The sequence below is a fragment of the Staurois parvus genome, unplaced genomic scaffold (genome assembly GCF_062004578.1).
Source record: "Staurois parvus isolate SC_StPar_1 unplaced genomic scaffold, SC_StPar_1.0 ptg000061l, whole genome shotgun sequence".
Lineage (NCBI taxonomy): Eukaryota > Metazoa > Chordata > Amphibia > Anura > Ranidae > Staurois > Staurois parvus.
The window spans coordinates 4,965,717-4,986,115 of NW_028317857.1; positions in this window are offsets into that span (position 1 = coordinate 4,965,717).

The window sequence follows — 20,399 nt, forward strand, 5'->3', positions numbered from 1 at the left end:
GGCAAGAGGTTAACACATCTTTTGTTTTTAAGGGTGGGAGAGGTCTGAGGTGTGAATTGGTCATTACAATGTGTGACAATCTTGGTAGGAACATCCTTTGCTAAGTGTTTTGTCCATCTGAGCACCTTGAAAACTCTTTGCATGCATTTTTCATGATGAAAAAAGGCTCTGGACAGCATTGGGAACTGGAATAATTAAAAAAAAATTCAAACGCAAACGCTTATAAACGCATTTGAAACGCTGATAAAATCGACGTCTGAACGCAAGTTTGTTGCGTTCAAAAAAAGACTGTAAACTCAACTGCCTGTAAACGACTGTAAACGAAGATGTGTAGATGGACACATAGGAAAACATTAGGATGAGTTCAGGGGCTGCTGAAAAAAAACACTAAACAGCTCCTAAACATGAGTTTATCAGCTGCAGTGTACATGAGCCCTAAAGCACAATTTATGAAACCTGAGTAGGAGTTCCCCAATAAAGTAAACAAGTGCTATATCGATAAAAAAAAAATCAGTCAGTGACAAACTCTGTAGACTGAATCCTTTGAATGGAGAATTCCCGGAGGTAAATGTATCCCTGGTCTTCAGCTAGCGTATGGTGGGGCCCAAATGTATTACTGTGCAATGGCAACTGGCAGAGTGAATGGGACAGCAAATGGTATTCCCCAACAGAAGCCTTCAATTAGGTAAAGAAGGAGAATAATGGTGTCTGCATACAGTGTCCATACTATATTAGTGAGAATGTTGGGCTTGCATCCGCTCACCAGACCCCTGGAAGATGACACAACTGAAATTCGCTGGGGAGGATCGGGCTCCTGGCAGAGTAGAGTGGCTCCGGATCGCCTCCTGACAGTGAGTAGTCATACCTGCAAAGTGCTCAGCAGCAGCCAACCTGATTCCCAGAGATTACTGGGGTCCCTGGAACATTGAGAATCACCCCATAGTGCTGGGTGATGCTGGACAGGTTTACTGTTCTGGCCTTGTCTTGAAAGAGAAAAAGACACGCTCCTCTCTGTCAGCCTCTAAGTCCCCGTGCCAAGAGAGCCAACATGGCTGCTGCAGAGGACTATATTTGCCTCCACAGGATGCCCTTCCATTTTCCTCTCCTCTGGTAAATGTAGTCCTGTCAATGCTGAAAAATTCAGTGTCTCTAGGAGATGGGACTACATGTCCCAAGATCCTCTGCTTCTCAAACTCACTTCCCACTCTGTCAGCAGGAAATGATGTGTTTATTCTGTGCTGGACACTAGAGGGGAAGAAAGGGAATCTCACTCTGTGCAGCAAATGTCCATGAATTGCAGAATGACCCAGTTTGAACCTGGCTACATAGAAAAAAAAATGATTATCACCTAAGCAATTTCGCAATCTATTTGTAATTTATTTCAAATAATAATGGTATTTTCGAGAAGACCTTTATTCCACAGTTCCACTTTAGCTCCTTGCACTCAAAAATATAAAAACATTTTTTTTTTACATTTTTTTTTTGGACTAATGTAAAAGTCGTGTCCCTGCTCCCACAGAATCCTGTAATCCTGGGATATCCTTTATACATAACCCAAGCAGTAGTTTGCAGCTGCCAGTGGGCAGACCTGGCCACACATCATCTCCTGTAGTAGTTTGTAGATGTAGATTCCTCCAATACTCTTCTATGTCTAGAGTGGAGTGAGACTAGAGCAAAGGCCAATTCTAAGGAGAAAACAAAGCTTTGGCCAAGTAGATTATTTGTCATAAAGATGAGAATATTTTTAAAAGATGCTGGCAAAAAAAAAACATCCTAACCTCCCTGAGCAAAAAAAGTTTATAAGTATAGCTGAGCATGACTTTTAACCATAAGGTTTTACCGCCTTCATGACCAGGCCATTTTTTGCTATTTGGCACTGCGTTATTTTAACTTGTAATTCTGCGGTGATGCAACAATGTGCCCAAACAAAATTTATATATTTTTTTTTTCACACAAATTGAGCTTTCTTTTGATGGTATTTTATCACCACTAAGTTTTTTTGTTTTGGGATATAAACAAAAAAAGACCGAAAATTTAAAAAAAAAAACTGTATTTTTTACTTTATGCTATAAAACATATTTAATAAAAAAAAATTAAAACAAATGTCTTTATTAATTTTGGCCAAAATGTATTCTGCTACATGTTTTAAAAAAATCCCAATAAGTGTACAGCATATTAATTGGTTTGCAGGAAAGTTATAGCACTTACAAAATGGCATATATACTGGAATTTTAATTTTTTTTATACTACTAATGGCGGCGATCAGTGACTTAGCAATAGATAATGGGACTGCAATAGTGTGGTGGGAAATCTGACACTAACGAACGCGATGTGTCCCCTGCAGCGTCCCCAGCCATCTCCTCCGGCCGATGCCGGCATCTGGCTTCTGTGTTCCGGTCCCTGTGACGTCGGGACGTACGGGCGCCGGCGGCGGCGGGAAATTTGAAAATTTAAAAAAATTTAGTTTTTTTCCAAACAAATTTTACATAGTAAAACTTTGCTGTTTCAACCCATTTCACATACATTTTGTCCCTAGTGCTTTGTCCTGTTCCCTGCCTGCATTTTGTCTGTTCTTTCTGCCTGGAAACTGAGAAAAGTCCATGGCGTCCAAAAAGTGTCCCTTTAGGTCAAAAGCGGGTTTAGATCAGCTAGAGAACAGCGATAGTAAATCAGAACCACTTGCAGAATTGAGTGATAATGATTTGTGGGGAAATTCGTCATCAGACACTGAAAACGATTTTGCGACTTTGCTCAGCAATGTGCGAACTTGGTGCTCTATTTCAAATTTCAGTGTTTTCGGTTTGATTATATTATTGAATTAAATGTATTATTATTATATTATTATTTTTTATGATTATTTATTAAATTATAATTTATGATTTCGTGTTTCAAATTTTATCATACCCGGGATGTTTACTAGACTCTTCTTCGGACAGATTTCAGTGAGTTATTCCTAAAAATTACAGCCTACAATAAAAAGACTACATATTTCCATACAAAATAATGGTACCGCTTTCAGCACCAAAAATCTGAAATAATCATACCGCCAGGGAGGTTAATGTACTGATCAGTGATAATACTATACACTGTCACTGTATTAATGACACCATCTGGGAAGGGGCTAACATGTAGGGCAATTAAGGGGTTAAACGTGTGCCTATGTGTTGAATGTGCTGACTTTACTACTATAGCTCTAAGTTTCTCATCCCTGCTTTGCAGGGAAGAAAAACTGACAAATCGCTCCCTCTATACAGAGCTCTGTGTTGTTTACCAATACAGAGCTCTGGGCTGTGATTACATACAGCCAATCAGCAGATCCCAGCTGTGAATAATTGGCCGGAACTTGCTGAAAGGCTTCCACTGTGCACAAACAAAGTGGGTGTCAAGCGGGGACACGCATGCACATGTCCTAAACTCAGTGGGCTGCGATGTACGGGTGCATTGCTTTGCCTACAGTGACCAAGTGATTATAAATAATTTTGCACTGTGATTGTGAAGTGTTGTTGAAGCCATTTCAGTGTTTTGGAAAAACTTTAGCTATCTAGGTGGCAAACACAGAGGTAGCAGCCCTGGATGTCACTGTTACCCATAACACCCAGGAGAGCAGCCCATCTAGCACAGGTGGTGAGGGTAGTGCAGGAAGGCCAAGACAGTTGGTGGCAATGGGGGGATTCTATAATCAGAAGGACTGAATTAATAATTTGTTACCATGATCACCTCAACCTAATGGTTTGCTGTCTCCTTGGTGCCAGGGTTTCGGCATATGGTGGACCGGGTTGATAAATTACTGGGAGGGGCTGGGCTTGGTCCATGTTGAAACCAATGACAGAATACATGGAAGGTGGAGGCTCCTTAACAATCAATTTAAAGAACTAGGCTGCAAGTTGAAGAGAAGGACCTCCAAGGTGATATTCTCTGAAATATTACCTGTGCTATGCGCAACTCAGGAAAGACAAGATTAGAGAATTCAATCCATGGCTAAAGGCTTAGTGTAAGAGGGAAGGATTTGGGTTTCTCGATTACTGGGCTGACTTTTCATTGGGGCACAACCTATATGCTAAAGATGCTATGCATCTGAATGGAAGGAGGTCTGTTGTGCTGGGGGAGAGGTTTATGGAAAGGAGGAGTATTTAAACTAGGATTGAGGGGGGAGCGTGAACTAGAAATCAGTGGGGCAGACAGGTTAATTAGGGGTCCAACAATAAAGGAAGGTGGAATAGGGGTAGATGGGGGAGGGTTATGGCAGGTGATAAGAAGGTTCCCATGTTACAAACAACCACTGAAACTTATAGTACTAGTTCTACTACTAAAAAAATATGCAAAAAAACAAGAGCAAAATGTGATAATGAATTAAAGTGTTTTTTCACCATCACGAGAAGTCTGCCAGGCAAAATAGGTGAGTTGGAAACTTTGGTGCACAAAGAGAACTATAATTTAATTGGTATTGCTAAGTCTTGGCTTCATTCCTCACATGACTGGGCTATTAATATTCCTGGCTATGTTCTCTTTCGGAGAGACAGGGTAAAATGTAAAGGTGGTGGTGTCTGTCTCTATGTGAGAAGTGATCTCAGAGTGAGTGTGAAAGAGGACCTGGTTGATGGAGAGTGTGATGGGGCTGAAGCATTATGGGTGGAACTACATATGGATATGCCTAGTTCAAAGTTAATCACTGGAGTTTGTTATAGGCCACCAAGTGTTAATGAAGAGTTGGAGACTCAGCTCCTTGAACAGATGGAAAGGGTTACAAGGGCTGGGACAGTGATAATAATAGGGAATTTTAACTACCCTGATATTAATTGGAGTATTGGTACTGCTGGAACAGTTAAAGGCAAAGATTACAAGATGATTAGATGGTACAGCTCATAGATGCCCTGACCAGGAATAATGCTCTGCTGGACCTGGTATTGTCAAACCACGCAGAGCTTATTACTAATTTTCACATAAAAGAACATCTGGATAGCAGTGACCATAACATGGTTTCATTTATTGTTAGCTGTAAACAACAAGCACATGCTGCAAAAATAAAAACACACAACTTTAAAGAAGTACATCCAAAGCTCTTTTAGCTGTGCTTCTCCTGTGGATCATAGGAGTGCAGTTTGTTCTCAGTTTGTCACTCAGCTGGTCCAGGCTGGGGAAAGATTATTATTATTATACAGGATTTATATAGCGCCAACAGTTTGCTCAGCGCTTTACAATATAACAGCAACAATACAACTCAATACAAGAGGGTTAGGAGGGCCCTCCTTGGAGCCTACAATCTAAGAGGGAGGGGTTAGTGGTACAAAAGGTAATAACTGTGGGGGATGGACTTGTAGGAGGAATAGAAGATTCCATTATTAGCTGAGGGCAGGATAGGCTTCCCTGAAGAGATAGCCTAAAGGTGAGCAAAGTAGGCGATAGTCTGATAAATTGGGGTAGAGAGTTCCAGAGGATGGGGGAAGCTCTGAAAGAAGTCCTGGAGATGAGCATGGGAGGAGGAGACAAGGGAGCTAGAGAGCAGGAAGTCGTGCAAGGAGCGGAGAGTACGGTTTGGGTGATATTTGGAGACAAGATTGGTGATGTAAAGATCCCAACTTTAGAGTCAGGATCCACTCCAGAGTTTGAATCGGCACCTGGCGAGACACTGAGAGCCTGAGCCAGCTGCTCCCTCCCCCTCCACAGCTCAGAGCTCCAGTGAGCATGGAGGAAGGGGGTCTGAGCAGACAGTGGTGACTGACAGCCATTGCTCTCCGCTCAGAGCGGCTGTCATTGCTGAGTTCTCACACTTAGAGCCGGCGGGAGACAGATGCAGCATCGGACCGATGCTGCATCCACTTAGGTAAGTATGATTTTTAAAAAAAAGGAAATCCCTTACTTCTCTTTTAAGAGATCAAATTTTCCAAACATGAGGGCTGCTCTCCAAGACTTGCATTGGGGCATAGTACATTTTTCATAGCATGGATTATATAAGTAAGGCCACTACGGCAAAAGACCTTGGCTGTTTATATTGTGTATTTTACATGTAGCCAATAAAGACTTCAGAGTACACCGAGTTGCTGGCTATATTTTGATACTGCTTAAGTGCGGTATTGTATATAGTGACTTTATTTACACTTTACATTTTTTTTTGTGAATGAGTAGGCCATACCCATTCACATTGGGGTTATCCAGTTCACAACTTATTGTTAAAGGGGACTTTCAGATTCTCATTATTCCCCACATGCTGATCCTCGCAACCACTGCACCAGGTTTGTGGGAAAAAGGCCCTTGTCCTCATAAACATGGGAAATCCCCCATGTTTAGGGCATGTGGCACGCACGCTTGTCCCCCCCCCCCCCCTTTTCCTCTTTCCTGCATGTGTGGATGAGATTTTGGGGGGATCTTTCTTTGTGTGTGTGTGTTACCCCTAAAATCCATACCATAATGAGTATAGAATTTTTTATTATTATTATTATTATTATTATACACTATTTATAAAGCGCCAACAGTTCGCTCAGCGCTGTACATTACAATGGGAGACAGAACATGCAACAGTACAATAACAATACAATGTGATACAAGAGGGGTTCGAGGGCCCTGCTCCTTGGAGCTTACAATCTAGGAGCAATGGAGGGGGATCTCAACCTGTTTTATTTTGGTTTGTCTTTTTGTATAGGGTCCTCCTTAAAATTTAAACCAGACCTGCAGCTTATGCCTTGTAATGGCTGATTAACTGGGTTCCAGCTGTGATGTTGCATTAGAAATAATTTGAATACCCAGATCTTGCAGTAAATGAGTATTTTATTAATATCGATTGCAGCATTGTTATACACGTGCAACAAAGCACAGGTCTCCCCTAATAACCAATGACAGCAATGGGTGCATTTCTACTGCAAGAGTTCATGACCTAAGACCCTTTTTGACGTTTCAGTTTTATACACAGGGAGGCAAGGAGAAATCCCTTCAACAAAAAAACGTGAATAGAGAATTCACAAAAAAAAATCAGTTACATAAAGGACAATGTGATACTCAGAAATTCATCAAAATATGCTTTTGTTAGCAAAATTGCACATGAAAGACAATTGAGTAAACACTGCAAAAAGCCATCATGTGATGGCTTTTTGCAGTCTTTGCTCAATTGTCTTTCATGTGCAATTTTGCTATTAAAAGCACATTTTGATGAATTTCTGAGTATCGCATTGTCCTTTATGTAACCGCTATTTTTTTTGTGAATTCTCTATTCACGGTCTTTTTGTTGTAGGCTTTTTTGGTTATTGAGCAAACTTTGTACTTCAAGCGATACCAATTACTCTTTAAGCCTCTATTCTCATGGTTATTAAGGAGAAATCCCTTGCCGACCAGTCTTTTAAAAAGTTTACTTACTCTTTACACTGATCATATTGTAAAAAATAAAAATTGTTTTCCTTTAACTTTGTCTAACACCCAAAAGACTTTTTGTTACAATTTCTAAGCGCAAGTTAAAAAAAGAAAGTTTGGCCAGTTGAAGGCCAAAGGCACATCAAACTGCATTATCCATCTCCACTAAAGACAGATCTATACCAACCACCAATTATCTCAACGCAGCACCAGCTGCTGCCACTGAATAACAGCCGGCTGTCATTATGCAACTCGACATCCCTCACATTTCACAACCATCACAATGAATTACAAAGGCATTAAATAGAGGAATAATTTATGAATTATAAATGCCAGTTGGCAACCAAGGGATTCATTGCAGTTCATAAACGCGCACATTTACATAGAACAGAACAAATATTTCATTGTCGGAGCTGTGTGGGCAACAAGTTTGTGATAAGGCTTTTATCACAGCTGTGCGGAGCGTGGAGTGCCATGACTTTCTCGCCACCAAGCCCTGTAATTATTGCCACGCACGCAGGCATTAGATGGCCAATGCTGACCCCGTTCAAAACAATGAGAACTGAGTTTGTATGTACTTAATGATGCATCAAATTCCATTAACTTGTCACTGTATTCACGAGGCCAAGTGTTGTCAATGCCATGGTTGTATTTGTCAAAATGTTTGAAATAATTGCAGTCTATAACGTGCTGAGGAAAAGGTTTTAGCAATATTATACTTGTCAGTTTTGCAATGTGGAGCGATAAGTTTCAAGTTGACTTTGTTCAAGCAACTTGAACAATCAAGCAGATTGTTTTTATAGAACTTAGTAGGGGCATTTAAAAGAAACACTAAGCATTAAATAGAAAATGTCACCAGATCAAAAATACAACTGAATAAAGAAAAGGCATTTTAATAGAAGAGAAATATGGAGGCTGTCATTGCTGAATGTTCATGCTGCATATGCTAGTTACCTGGCTCTCACCCCCTCCCCTCATTCTTCAATACCTTAATGCAGAACTAAATTGTATCTTAGCACCACAAACTGAAAATGTTGTGTAATTCATTGTTATTATTCAAAGCAAACTCACACATCTATCCATGTCTCTATGCTTTTGTTTGTAGTAAAATCACTTTGAAAAACACCCCCTAGCATGTCTAGCCACTGCCATCTTGAGTAAAGGTTTGCCAGGAAAGCCCCTCCTCCACTCCTACAGATAAAAGTCAAAACTGTCCATAAAGATTCATGCGATGTATGACATTATTTTGGCCTAGGCCAGAAACCATGAAGCAACTAAATAACTTTTTAAAAAGTTTTAAAACAAAATATATCTTCCTATCTATTTATTAATGCTAACAGCATAAGGATTAAAAATAGTTAAAGTGGTTGTAAAGGCATAATTTTTTTCTCTTAAAGTAATAAACATGTTTAACAACTTCATGTCCGGACACTTTCACCCCCTTCCTGTCCAGGCCAATTTTCAGCTTTCAGCGCTATCACACTTTGAATGACAATTGTGCGGTCATGCAACACTGTACCCAAATGATTTTTTTAGCATTTTTTTGAGACAGATAAAACTTTATTTTGGTGGTATTTATTCATCACTAGGATTTTTATTTTTTTGCTATATAAATGAAAAAGTTAAAACATTTTGAAAAAAAAAGTGTTTTTCTTATACAATTTTGCAAAATAAATAATATTTCTTCATAAATCTAGTCCTAAATGTATTCAACTATCTTTTTAGTAAACAAAAAAAAAAATAACCTAAATTAGTTTATAACCAAAAATTATAATTCTTCAAAACATTTTTTTACATCTTTAATTTAAATTTTTTTACATTATTATTAGTTTTTTTTTTTTTTTTTGGAACATACTGTCACCCTAGCAGTACAGTGTCACCATAGTGACACTGTACTATTTGTGGGGGGTGATGAAGATTTTTTTTTTTTTTTTTACACTGATTGCTTTTACACTCATAAAGACTTTAAAAGCAATCATTTCTCCTTCTCTCTGGCTGCATTCTTGCAGCCATTGAGAAATACTGTGAGACCTGTGATTGGTCACAGCTTGTTACATGGTACAAGGCTGTTGTGAATAGCCTTGTACCATGTGATTTCTGTGATCATTCACAGATTTCACTAGTAGTAAGCAATGATGTCAGAAGTGACATCTTGTTTACTACTGTTCATGTAATCACTTATTGGCCAATCCCTGATCACAAGATCGGGACCTCACACAGAGGTCCTGTACAGCGATCGATGTTCTGCTGTGTCCTCCGGATCATGGCGGATCACAGTGGGCACCGGATCATGGTGGTGCGTGCTCCTAGGAAGCGTGCACAGGCAGGGAAGCGGGAGGATATTTATAAATGGCCACCCACTCCTGCACTGCTCCCGTCTGGCCATTTATATACATAGGATGGATGGGAAGTGGTTAACTACCTGATCTGTGCAAAAGTTTTGCACAGAGAAGTCTCCTATCTCCTTTCTCTGGGGTCCCCCACAAGAGCTGTGCACTTCTCTTCTCTGAGTGCCCCCATTGCAAGCAGCATTCTATAGACATTTGTGCAGTTGCACTCCTGAGCCAGGTTATGTGCATCCATAGACACATAAAGAGTGACTTGGCTCCATCCCCAGGTCCCTCCTCACAGGATTTGACTGACAGCAGCAGGAGTCAATGACTCCCACTGCTACCTCTATGTCTTGTGTAAAAAATAAACTCTTATGTTAGTGTTGGGCTGCCACTTATTAGCACTCCTCCAATGCACAGATCCATCCTGGATGCAGCTAGATAACATCTCAGAATGTTGCCATATTTTAGTTAATTGAATTAATGGGGTTAATTTGCTAAAGGCAAATAGGCTGTTCAGTTTGCAAGGGAAATTTCCCTTAGGTTAGGGAATGTGGTGAAAATGTATTTTGCAAAAAATACCCAATCACGTACACGTAAAAAAAAAAACAGCTTTTTTTTTCTTGAATATGATTGAATGATGAACGTTAGTAGAATTCAACCTCATTCACTAAACTGAGGGAACAATGAACATTGAACAATGAAAGTTATATTTTAAACACCCCTTTTAGTAAATCAACACCAATATCTCAATGGACTTAAACACACCAACTTTCTGAGATGTTATCAAGCTGCATTCAGGATGGCTCTCTGTGGTGGAGGAGCAATAATAAATGACAGCTGAACACTAACATCATGCAGTTAATGTATTTACTGTCTTTGTATAAACTAGAACTCCACCCAGTACTTTATCCTCACTGCTTTAGACACAGTGGGGAAGGGTTAGGACTGTCAGGTTTTTGGTGCTGTTAGTGTACTCATTGGAGAAATTATCTCTCACTTCCTGTCTCAATGACCACCTGTGATTATTAAATAAAGTAAAGTAAAATATCCCAAAGAAATAAATGCAAATCAGACAGGGTGACTTACCATTCCCTATCCAGCTATCAACCTTCTGGGTGCAGCTCCCCCCCCCCCAGCCCTCCTTATACTTACGTGAGCCCCATCTCGATCCAGCGATGTGTACAAGACCAGCAGCTATCCCGGGTCTTACTCTCCTCATTGGCTCACACATCAACGGCTGCCATTAACTGCTGTCAATCACAGTTGGTGAGCCAATGAGGAGAGAGTGGGGCCAAGCCACGATCTGTGCGTGAATGGAAAATGTTCATTCACAGGTGCATGACTCGGGAGTGAGCCTGCTCAAGTGCCCCCATAGTAAGAGGCTTGCTATGGGGGCACTCAGTAGGGAGAAGGAGCCAGGAGCGCCGTCGAGGGACCCAAAGAAAAGAGGATCAGGGCTGATCTGTGCAAAATCTGCTCTGTGCACAGAGCAGGTAAGTACAGACATGTTTGTTAGTATTTTTTTTTTATTACAACCTTTAGATTCACTTTAAAGGGTTTTGGCTGGAATTTGACCATAAAAACTATGCTCACTGTGGCTCCAGTGATGCAAAGTCCTGGAGCTCCCCACCGGCTGCTGACATCTTTGAGTGGCTGGCTTCCAGGTATCAAGCATCGGCTGCTTTCATTGGCTAGGCTGACATGAGGTCACTCTCCCACATGTGCAGGAATTCAGTCGTCTTCTACATTGCTGAATTTCTACAGTGTACGGGGCTAACAGGCAGGTAGGTAACTTTAACCGCTTCCCGACCGCCCTATAGCAGATGCGCACGGATATATACGTGTGCACAGCCATGCAAAGCAGTGTGATTACAGTGAAGCACACAGACAAAGCACAGTGTAAAACAGCACACAGTTAACCCTTTCATCACCCCTCATGTTAACCCCTTCCTGCCCAGTGCCAGTGCTTTTTTTTTTAGCACTGATCACTGTATTGATGTCGCTGGGGATGTCAGTGACACCAAGTCAGTTCCCCCCCCAGTGTCCGAATGCCTGCTGAAGTCCCACTATAAGTCGCTGATCGCCGCCATTACTAGTAATAATATTTTTAAAAAGCCCAGTATATATACCGCCATTTGTAAAAGCTATAACTTTCAAGTAAACCAATTAATTTACATTTTTTTTAGCAAAGACATGTAGCAGAATACATTTTGGCAGCATTATGGTTGCCCTCAAAGGGCTAGTTGTATCTGGAAGACTAGATGTCCAGAGCAGCCCACCCCCCATTACATCAGATGTCAAGAATCCCACATCCTCCCTAACATCACCCCAGAGCTGGAAAGCAGAAAGTGCAGGGTCTGGAGGAGGACCAGAGGAGGAGTGGAGTCAGTTACCAGAGTCTGCTTACTGCTGAGACCAGGGGAGGCAGAGATGAGGGGGTGCTGCAGCTGCACTGAGAGGTGCAGGATTTGGCAGAGGAGTTCTATTCTCCTCTCTGCTGTCGACTGCTGAGACAAGGTGGGGGTGGAGACAAGGGGGTGCCTGCAGGAGAGATGCAAGGGCCACAGGAAATGGCCTGGAGGGCCAGATTTGGCCCACGGGCCTTGTGTTTGACACCTGTGGTGTTGAGGGTGTGTGTCTATTCCCTGTGCAGTGTGTGACATCAGATCCCCATCTCTTACCTTCTAAAACTCAGACAAGCTGTCTAAATTCTGGACTTTAAACTGCTGTAGAATAAAGAGTGCTGCAGAGAAACAGGTAGAGTTTGTTTTGCTTCATCTCTGTGTATCACCTGAGGCCAGTCACTTCACTGGCAGAGGGGTTTACAATCTCTATAAGCAGTGCACACAACAAAGTGAACCTGTTGTTGTGATCTGTGTGCGCAAAGCACAGATGAATTTTAGTATCATCAAAACGATAATATATAAAACACACACACATTAAACTTAAATTTTCTGCCCAGTGGAATCCATACAATCAAACCTTCAAATCCATCTCACCAATATCTAGTGCCTGTTAACAAAGTTTTAGAAGTGACAAATGTAAGCAGGGCTCCAAGAGACCCTTTGAATTATTAAAAATCCAGAAAAATCTGAATAGGGTCCCAGGTTTTACTCAATTTTATTTAAAATAAAACTTTTTCTGGAGATCTGGATGTCGATACACTTGAATATGCTGACTGCCACTAAAAAATAAAAATTGAAAGGCTCTCTTACTTTAATTAAATTAATTGTTTAACAAAATTAAATAAATAACACGTCTTATTAAAAAAATGCTATTTCTTTAATCATGTTATATTTAATGAACAGTATGAAGGCTCACAGTTAATTGCTAAATTTAACACAGGCATAAAAGTACACATGTTTTTTTATATTACAATCGTTAAGTCCATCTGTTCATTGATTTTACTTATTTATCTAGTGCTATTTTAAATGCGGCAGTTGCTCCCAGGAGATAATGTGTCCTTTATTCTCCTTGTATTTTAACAAAAATTACAAAACTTTTAAATGAAACAGGACAACTTAATGCACTCACCAAAAGCAGCAGTCCTCATAGGAAGATGCTGTTGAAGAGGAAATGACAGTGGGCCTATGGCAGCCCTTTGAATCCCACACCATTTTTTTCAAGGACGTCTTTAAAACTGAACTCTAGGGAAAAAAAATTACCTTTGTTGTTGTGCTTCCCCAGAGCTGCAAAGTTTACATGCTTCGTTTGTCAAGGGCAACAAAAAAAAGCAACTTTAATTACTTCATCCTTCATTTCCCTGGCAACTGGAGCTCTTCTCCTCTCTCTGATGCTCCAGGTTGTGATCGGACCCTCGCTGTCCTCACTTTTAATGCAGGACTGGGCCTGATTGTAAATAATGCTGTGAGAATGTCTGCGACAGGGGCGGACTGACAACTCATGGGGCCCCCGGGCAATAGGGGATCATGGGTCCCCTGTGTCCTTGCCCAAACTCAAAAAAGCCTATGAAAAAGGTACCAGGGGTATCTCATGGGGCCCCCTACTGACCCCGGGCCCTCGGGCAGTGCCCGAGTTTCCAAATGGTCAGTCCACCCCTGGTCTGCGATCAATGGAGCGGTAAAGAGATTTGGCTTCAGAGGACCAGTTCTGCAGCTGGTAGGAAACCTAGGGAATGGAGGAATAAGTCCTCATGCACACTGGACATTTTTACAGCTGCTGCTTTTGACATTTTTTTCTACAGCTAGTAAACCCCCCAGCATGTTATCCTATGTGTCCATGCACACATAGACTGTAATCAATGTTTTTTGGCTGGGATGTTTTTTGGCCAGGACTAGTGGGTTTCTAGAGGAGTTTTTTAGCTGTAAAAATGCTCTAACGTTGAAAACTGTGACAAAATGCAGTAAAACATGGTAAATCGTGGTAAATCTCAGCAAACCAGCATTTTTTTACTTTTTTTTTACAAAAAAATAGTTTTTTTTGGTTAAAAAACACTAAAAAACGCAAACGTGAAAAAACCACAGCAAAACGTTAGCAGCATTATTGAAACGCCCAGTGTGCATGGAGCCTAAAGGAAGTATAGTTGTTTTTTATGTTCCCCCCTGAAGTGCTGGGGTCCTACTGTACGGATCATTTTTATCTCCCTTAAAGTTCAAAACAATTTTAATTATTCATATTAGAGTGAGAGTAAACAGCCAATGCCTTTCAAGTACTCTCACATTCGCCATTCATCAGGGCTACAACAAAAATAAAGGGCATAAAATAAATTGTAGCAAAAATTAATATTATCTAAGCATGATAGGTATAATTAGATTCAATAATCATGTATTAATGTCAAAAAATTGACCAAATGTATATTTTATAAAAAACAATATAAAACGCTATAGTAGAACTCCATGCAAATGATCACAAAAATTTGACTAAATTGATTGTGATATTTTATATTTTAACATGCTCAACAATACTTAATTAGTGACCGTGAGGAAGTCATGTGTCCAGCGCGATGCAACTCGTCGGTACGCGAGGAGGTATTTCTGGGTGCGCGGTGACATCACTTCCGGCGTGGCGACCCTGAGGAAGTCATGTGTCCAGCGTGACACAACGCGAGGAGGTATTTCCGGGTGCGCGGTGACGTCACTTCCGGTGTGGGGGCCATATTTGAAATCCCTGTATCAATACCGATGCAATACATCTATAGCATGAGGTAAAAGAGCTGTGTTAAAGGAGAAGGAGCATGTGAGTGGACAATTGTTCTTTACTGTTTACATCCAAATAAAATGCAGTTTTACACTATGGAGGTACCTTGTTGTATATGATCCGGAGGGGATGCTGCTGACAGAGCAGTGCATAAAAGGATCGGAGGACTTGGGAGTGGATTTGAACAGGATCCTGTTGCCATTCAGAGTGGTTTTAATTCTCAGAGCGAGCTGACCCTGTAGGGTCGATTTAAGGAGGTGAGGGGGCACTTCGGCCACTAAGGATTTGCACGGAGTGAACACATAGCAGCACTTGCATGAATATTGTGTTCTGAGCACTTTCATGGACATTTTATTTGCTGTATTTATTATTGTGCAATTTCTGTATGTATCACGGCAGAGTGTTATTTGAGGTATTTTTTAGAGTGTTGGTCAGGACACTGGTCACTTTTACACATTTATTATTCCCGTTGGGAATTCACGTGTTGCACTGTATAATAGTTTAACCCCTTTGTGCACTGGGGGTTTTTTCGCATTATTGCTTTAGTTATCTATCACAATATAATAAAGGCTTTTTTTGCTCTGTTAAAAAAATAATTGAAAGTCAGCAGCCACAAATACTGTAGCTGCTGATTTTTAATAAAATGATTTTCACCAGCCCAGGGGTCCAGCGACATCCTCATCCGAACCAATTCTTGGCCAGTCTTGGCCAGGGTCCCCCCTGCTGACAGGTTTATTGTGGGCAGCCAGATATGATTCCTTGCAGCTTCACAGCCGGCTACCCACTGTGCAAGCATGAGTCTGGTTGTGCTTTGGATATGGTCCTGCAGCCTTCTGGGACCTCTCACATGTCCCAGGAGGTTGCAGGTGGGGGGAGGAGAACCTCCAGTTTATAACCGTGGCGATGCAACCGGAAGTGGAAGCTGATACCTGTCAAAACCAGGTACCCATTCCCCTCCTCCCAAGAAAGTGCCGAAAAAAGAAAAGGAGGGGAGGGCATAAAGTGGAACTTCCCTTTTAGGGTGCAGTTCTGCTTTAACCTCCCTAGCTGTATGATTATGTCCATATTTTTGTGCTCAAAGTGGTACTTTTTTTGCATGGAAATGTGTATTTTTTTATTGTAGGCCTGTCATTTTTAGGCATAACTCACTGAAATCTGTCTGAACAAGAGTCTAGTAAACATCCCGGGTATGATAAAACTTGAAACACGAAATCATAAATTATAATTTATTAAATAATCATAAAAAATAATAATATAATAATAATAAATTTAATTCAATAATATAATCAAACCAAAACCACTGAAATTTGAAATATAGCGCCAAGTTTGCACATCACTGAGCAAAGTCGCAAAATCGTTTTCACTGTCTGATGACGAATTATCCCACGAATCATTATCACTCAATTCTGCAAGTGGTTCTGATTTACTATCGCTGTTCTCTAGCTGGTCTAAAACCGCTTTTGACCTAAAGGGACGCTTTTTTGGAAGCCATGGACGTTTCTCAGTTTCCAGGCAGAACAGTAAAAATGCAGGCAGGGCACAAGACAAAGTACTTGGGACAAAATGTATGTGAAATGGTTTGATACAGTAATGTTTTACTATGTGATTTTAGTGATTTTAGTGATTTTAGTGAATGTCACTTTTTGTCATTTTCAAATTTCCCGCTGTTCCATCCCCCGTACGCCCCGACGCTCGCAGGGGATGGAACCCAGATGACAGATGCCGTCATCGGCCGGATTACATTGCCGGGGACACTGCAGGAGGGACATTGCGGGAGTGCAGGACAAGGTAAGTGATCGAGGGATCGCGGAGCAGCGCCACATGGTAAGCCCGAGTGTAGCTCGGGTTTACCGGCTGTGGTACTGAAACTTTACTCCGAGCTACAATCGAGAATACCGCCAGGAAGGTTACCATTCGAAGCCCATTGAACTTTCAGTTTAAATCAGCTAAATATTTTCCAGGTGCATCAAAACATAATGTTTAACCACTTCCCGACCGCCCTATAGCAGAAATACTGCTACAGGACGGCATGGGTGCGCAAAATCACGTACAGTTGCAAGAAAAAGTATGTGAACCCCTTGGGATTACGTGGAGTTTTGCATGAATTGGGCATAAAATGTGCTCTGAACGTCATCTAAGTCACAACAATAGAAGAACACAGTCTGCTGAACATAATACTACACAAACATTAGATGTTGCCATGGTTTAATTGCACATAACATGTAAACATTCGCAGTGCAGGGATGAAAAAGTATACGAACCTTTGGACTTAATAACTGGTTGACCCTCCTTTGGCAGCAATAACCTCAACCAAACGTTTCCTGTAGTTGCAGATCAGACCTGCACAACGGTTTGGAGTCATTTTGGACCACTCCTCTTCACAAAACTGTTTCAGTGTAGCAATATTCTTGGGATGTCTGGTGTGAATCGCTCTCTTAAGGTCATGCCACAGCATTTCAGTCGGGTTGAGGTCAGGACTCTGTCTGGGCCACTCCAGAAGGCGTATTCTGTGCTGTTGCAGCCATTGTTTTGTTGAATTACTTGTATGCTTTGGGTCATTGTCCTGTTGTATCACCCTTCCTGCCATTAGTACAGTGTCAGTGGTTTTTTTAGCACTGATCACTGTATTGGTGTCACTGGGGATGTCAGTGACACCAAGTCAGTTCCCCCCAGTGTCAAAATGCCCAATACACTTCCACAGTCCCTCTATTAGTCGCTGATTGCCGCCATTACTAGTAGAAATTTAAAAAAATTCAAAATTCCAGTATATACTGTATACCGCCATTTGTAAACACTATAACTTTCACGTAAACCAATTAATTTACATGTATTGGGATTTTTTTTAGCAAAGACATGTAGCAGAATACATCTTGGCCTAAATTTATGACAAAATTAGATTTTTAAAATCTTTTTACTGGACATGTTTTAGTAGCAAAAAGTAAAAAATATTGTTTTTTTCTCAAAATTTAGCTAAAAAAAATAAAAACCGCACAGGCGATTAAATACCACCGAAAGAAAGCTCAATTCATGAGAAAAAGGGATGTAAATTTTATTTGGGTGCAGCACTGCATGACCATGCAATTGTCAGTAACACAGCGCCGTAACACAAAAAATGGCCTGGTCAGGAAGGGGGGAAATCCTTAGGAGGGCAAGGCGTTAATTTCTTACAGTATGTTTTCTTTCTAAAGCAGCCAAAGCCTGTGTAGAAAAGTCTATCTTTTGCCAGCCTGCTACAGAGAATGTCCCTTGCTTTCTGTGTGGAAGCAGTGGTCTGATTGCAGAGGTTCCATATGCACCCTTCTGAGCAGGGGCGGACTGACCATTTGGAAATTCGGGCCCCATGAGATGCCCCTGGTACCTTTTTCATAGGCTTTTTTGAGTTTGGGCAAGGACACAAGGGCCCCATGATCCCCTATTGCCCGGGGGCCCCATGAGTTGTTAGTCCGCCCCTGCTACAGAGTCAGACCTATAACCTTGCAACCAGCAAAGCTCATGCTCTCCTGTGATTGAAATGCTAGTACTCTGACTCCACATGGAGCATGATGAATCTCTGCACAGAGACCACTGCTTCTATACAGAAAGCAAGGGGTTTTCTCTACAACATGGTGACAAAGATCAGACTTCTAATTGATCTTTTGTTTTGCTGCACCTTGTTACCCAAGAGATGGCACACCCTTGAAAGCATCTTGGAAGCGTATCAGATGTCTGCAAATCATAGCCATTTGTTCTCTTTTCTCAATATTTTCACCATGCATCTCGTAAATCGAAGTGTCGCTGCAGAGAGTGAGAAAAGTTTAGCAGGCCCAGCAATTCAAGGTCAAGACTGAGATTTGCCAATCTTTCAGCACCCTCCTTTTCACTCTCTCCACAGTCAGCTTACACCAAACAAAACCGAAAATATCAAAATTGCATCAGTAAAAGTTAATGTAGTCTTGATTAAAATTACATTCTAAGTACAGGTGATTACAATAGAGCTATCCATGGAACTCGGTAACATTTGTCCTGTGTAAAATCTAATCTTCAGCTGGTTAAATTAAGCAGAAACCCCACAGATCCAACCTACACAAAGAAGGCTCACTTAGTTATAATTAACTGGAGGTCAGTGACTGTAATGCAAGCAGTGATGAATATTGATTAAAATATACAAAACACTTGTAATGAGATTTCTCTTGCCATTTTCTACCCCTTTTCAGTGTTAGAAGAGAAGCTCAGAATCCATCTAAAATAAATTATAGTAACCTGATCAAACTTTTTAATTACATTTTTCACTCATTTGGTCCAAGTCTAATCATGGGTTGTATAACTAATTTACATATTTAAATATAATACTAAGTATAAAATACAGGTTGGAGATAAAAGAATTTTGCAATGGAACAATTAGCAATGGTGTGTCTACTGTGGTAAGTGTAAGGAAATATTTCTTATTAACTGGCATCCATTTTGTACAATGCCTCCATTTCTAGACATGTGAACAGTTTGTTTCGGTTTTATAACTTCCCTCTTGTTTTCTTAGACTAGTCTCATTTCTGTAAACGGAACTACGTTATATGCTATCCCTCAACTATTTGCAGTTTCTGTTCTTCACATAACTATATTGATAAGAATGGAATGTTTCATCGGTCATCCTGAGATTAAGCAACACCTACTGAGTTCTGTATAACCGTTCTTGTCATGCATTAAACGTTCAGAGATTTAGCTTGCACACTTCGGTGTCCAGAGCTTTATTTCTCCCAGGCCTGAGAGTGAAAATAATGAGGACAAGGGGGCTACAGTATTAGGATGAATCCTTGCAGTAAGGGTGTCTGAAATGCACATCAGCTGCATTATAGTAGATGCCCCAAATATTGAATTTTTAGGGTTTGAGGTTTCCAATTACAGCAAGGATTATTTCTTGATATTATTGGAGGCTTTCAGTACATTGAACCACTTTGTCATAGACACTATGGTGTCCGTTTATGACACACAGAATAGCTGAGATTCAGAGGATCACAGCTATTCTCTGGTCATTCACAGTTTATGACACCCAGGAGAATATGTTCAGCCCTTCTCTGGAGATCTGTGTTCTCCCTCCAGATTCTACAGCCCAGAGCTGGAGAATCGGAGGGACCGAAAACTAAGCAGAGATAATTTACCTCTGTTTAGTAAACTGATCTTTTACTGTAATCTCGCGAGATTATAGTAAAATCAGCCGTTTTCCAGCATTTGTAGACCGTTCTCCCTTCGTTTGGAGAACTGATCTACATATGCTTCATAAATGGCATTCACAGGACAACTGTGTTCTCCGAGAATGCCGGAGAACTGAGCAGCGATCTATTACTGCTGGTTCATAAACGGACACCTATGTGAAGATATCATCCAGGCTCAGCAGATTAATGTAGAGTCCGGCACATAACCTGCAAATGTTTCAAATTGACAAGCGTTTTGTTTAATTACAAATCAAAATTCATACAAAACATCTGAATTTTCGAATCACAAAAGTAATGAATTTCAACAAATCTGAAAAAAATTATAGCAAAACAACAAATTAATTTGTATTCATTTGTTTCATTCGGTTGACATGATGCAATAGGC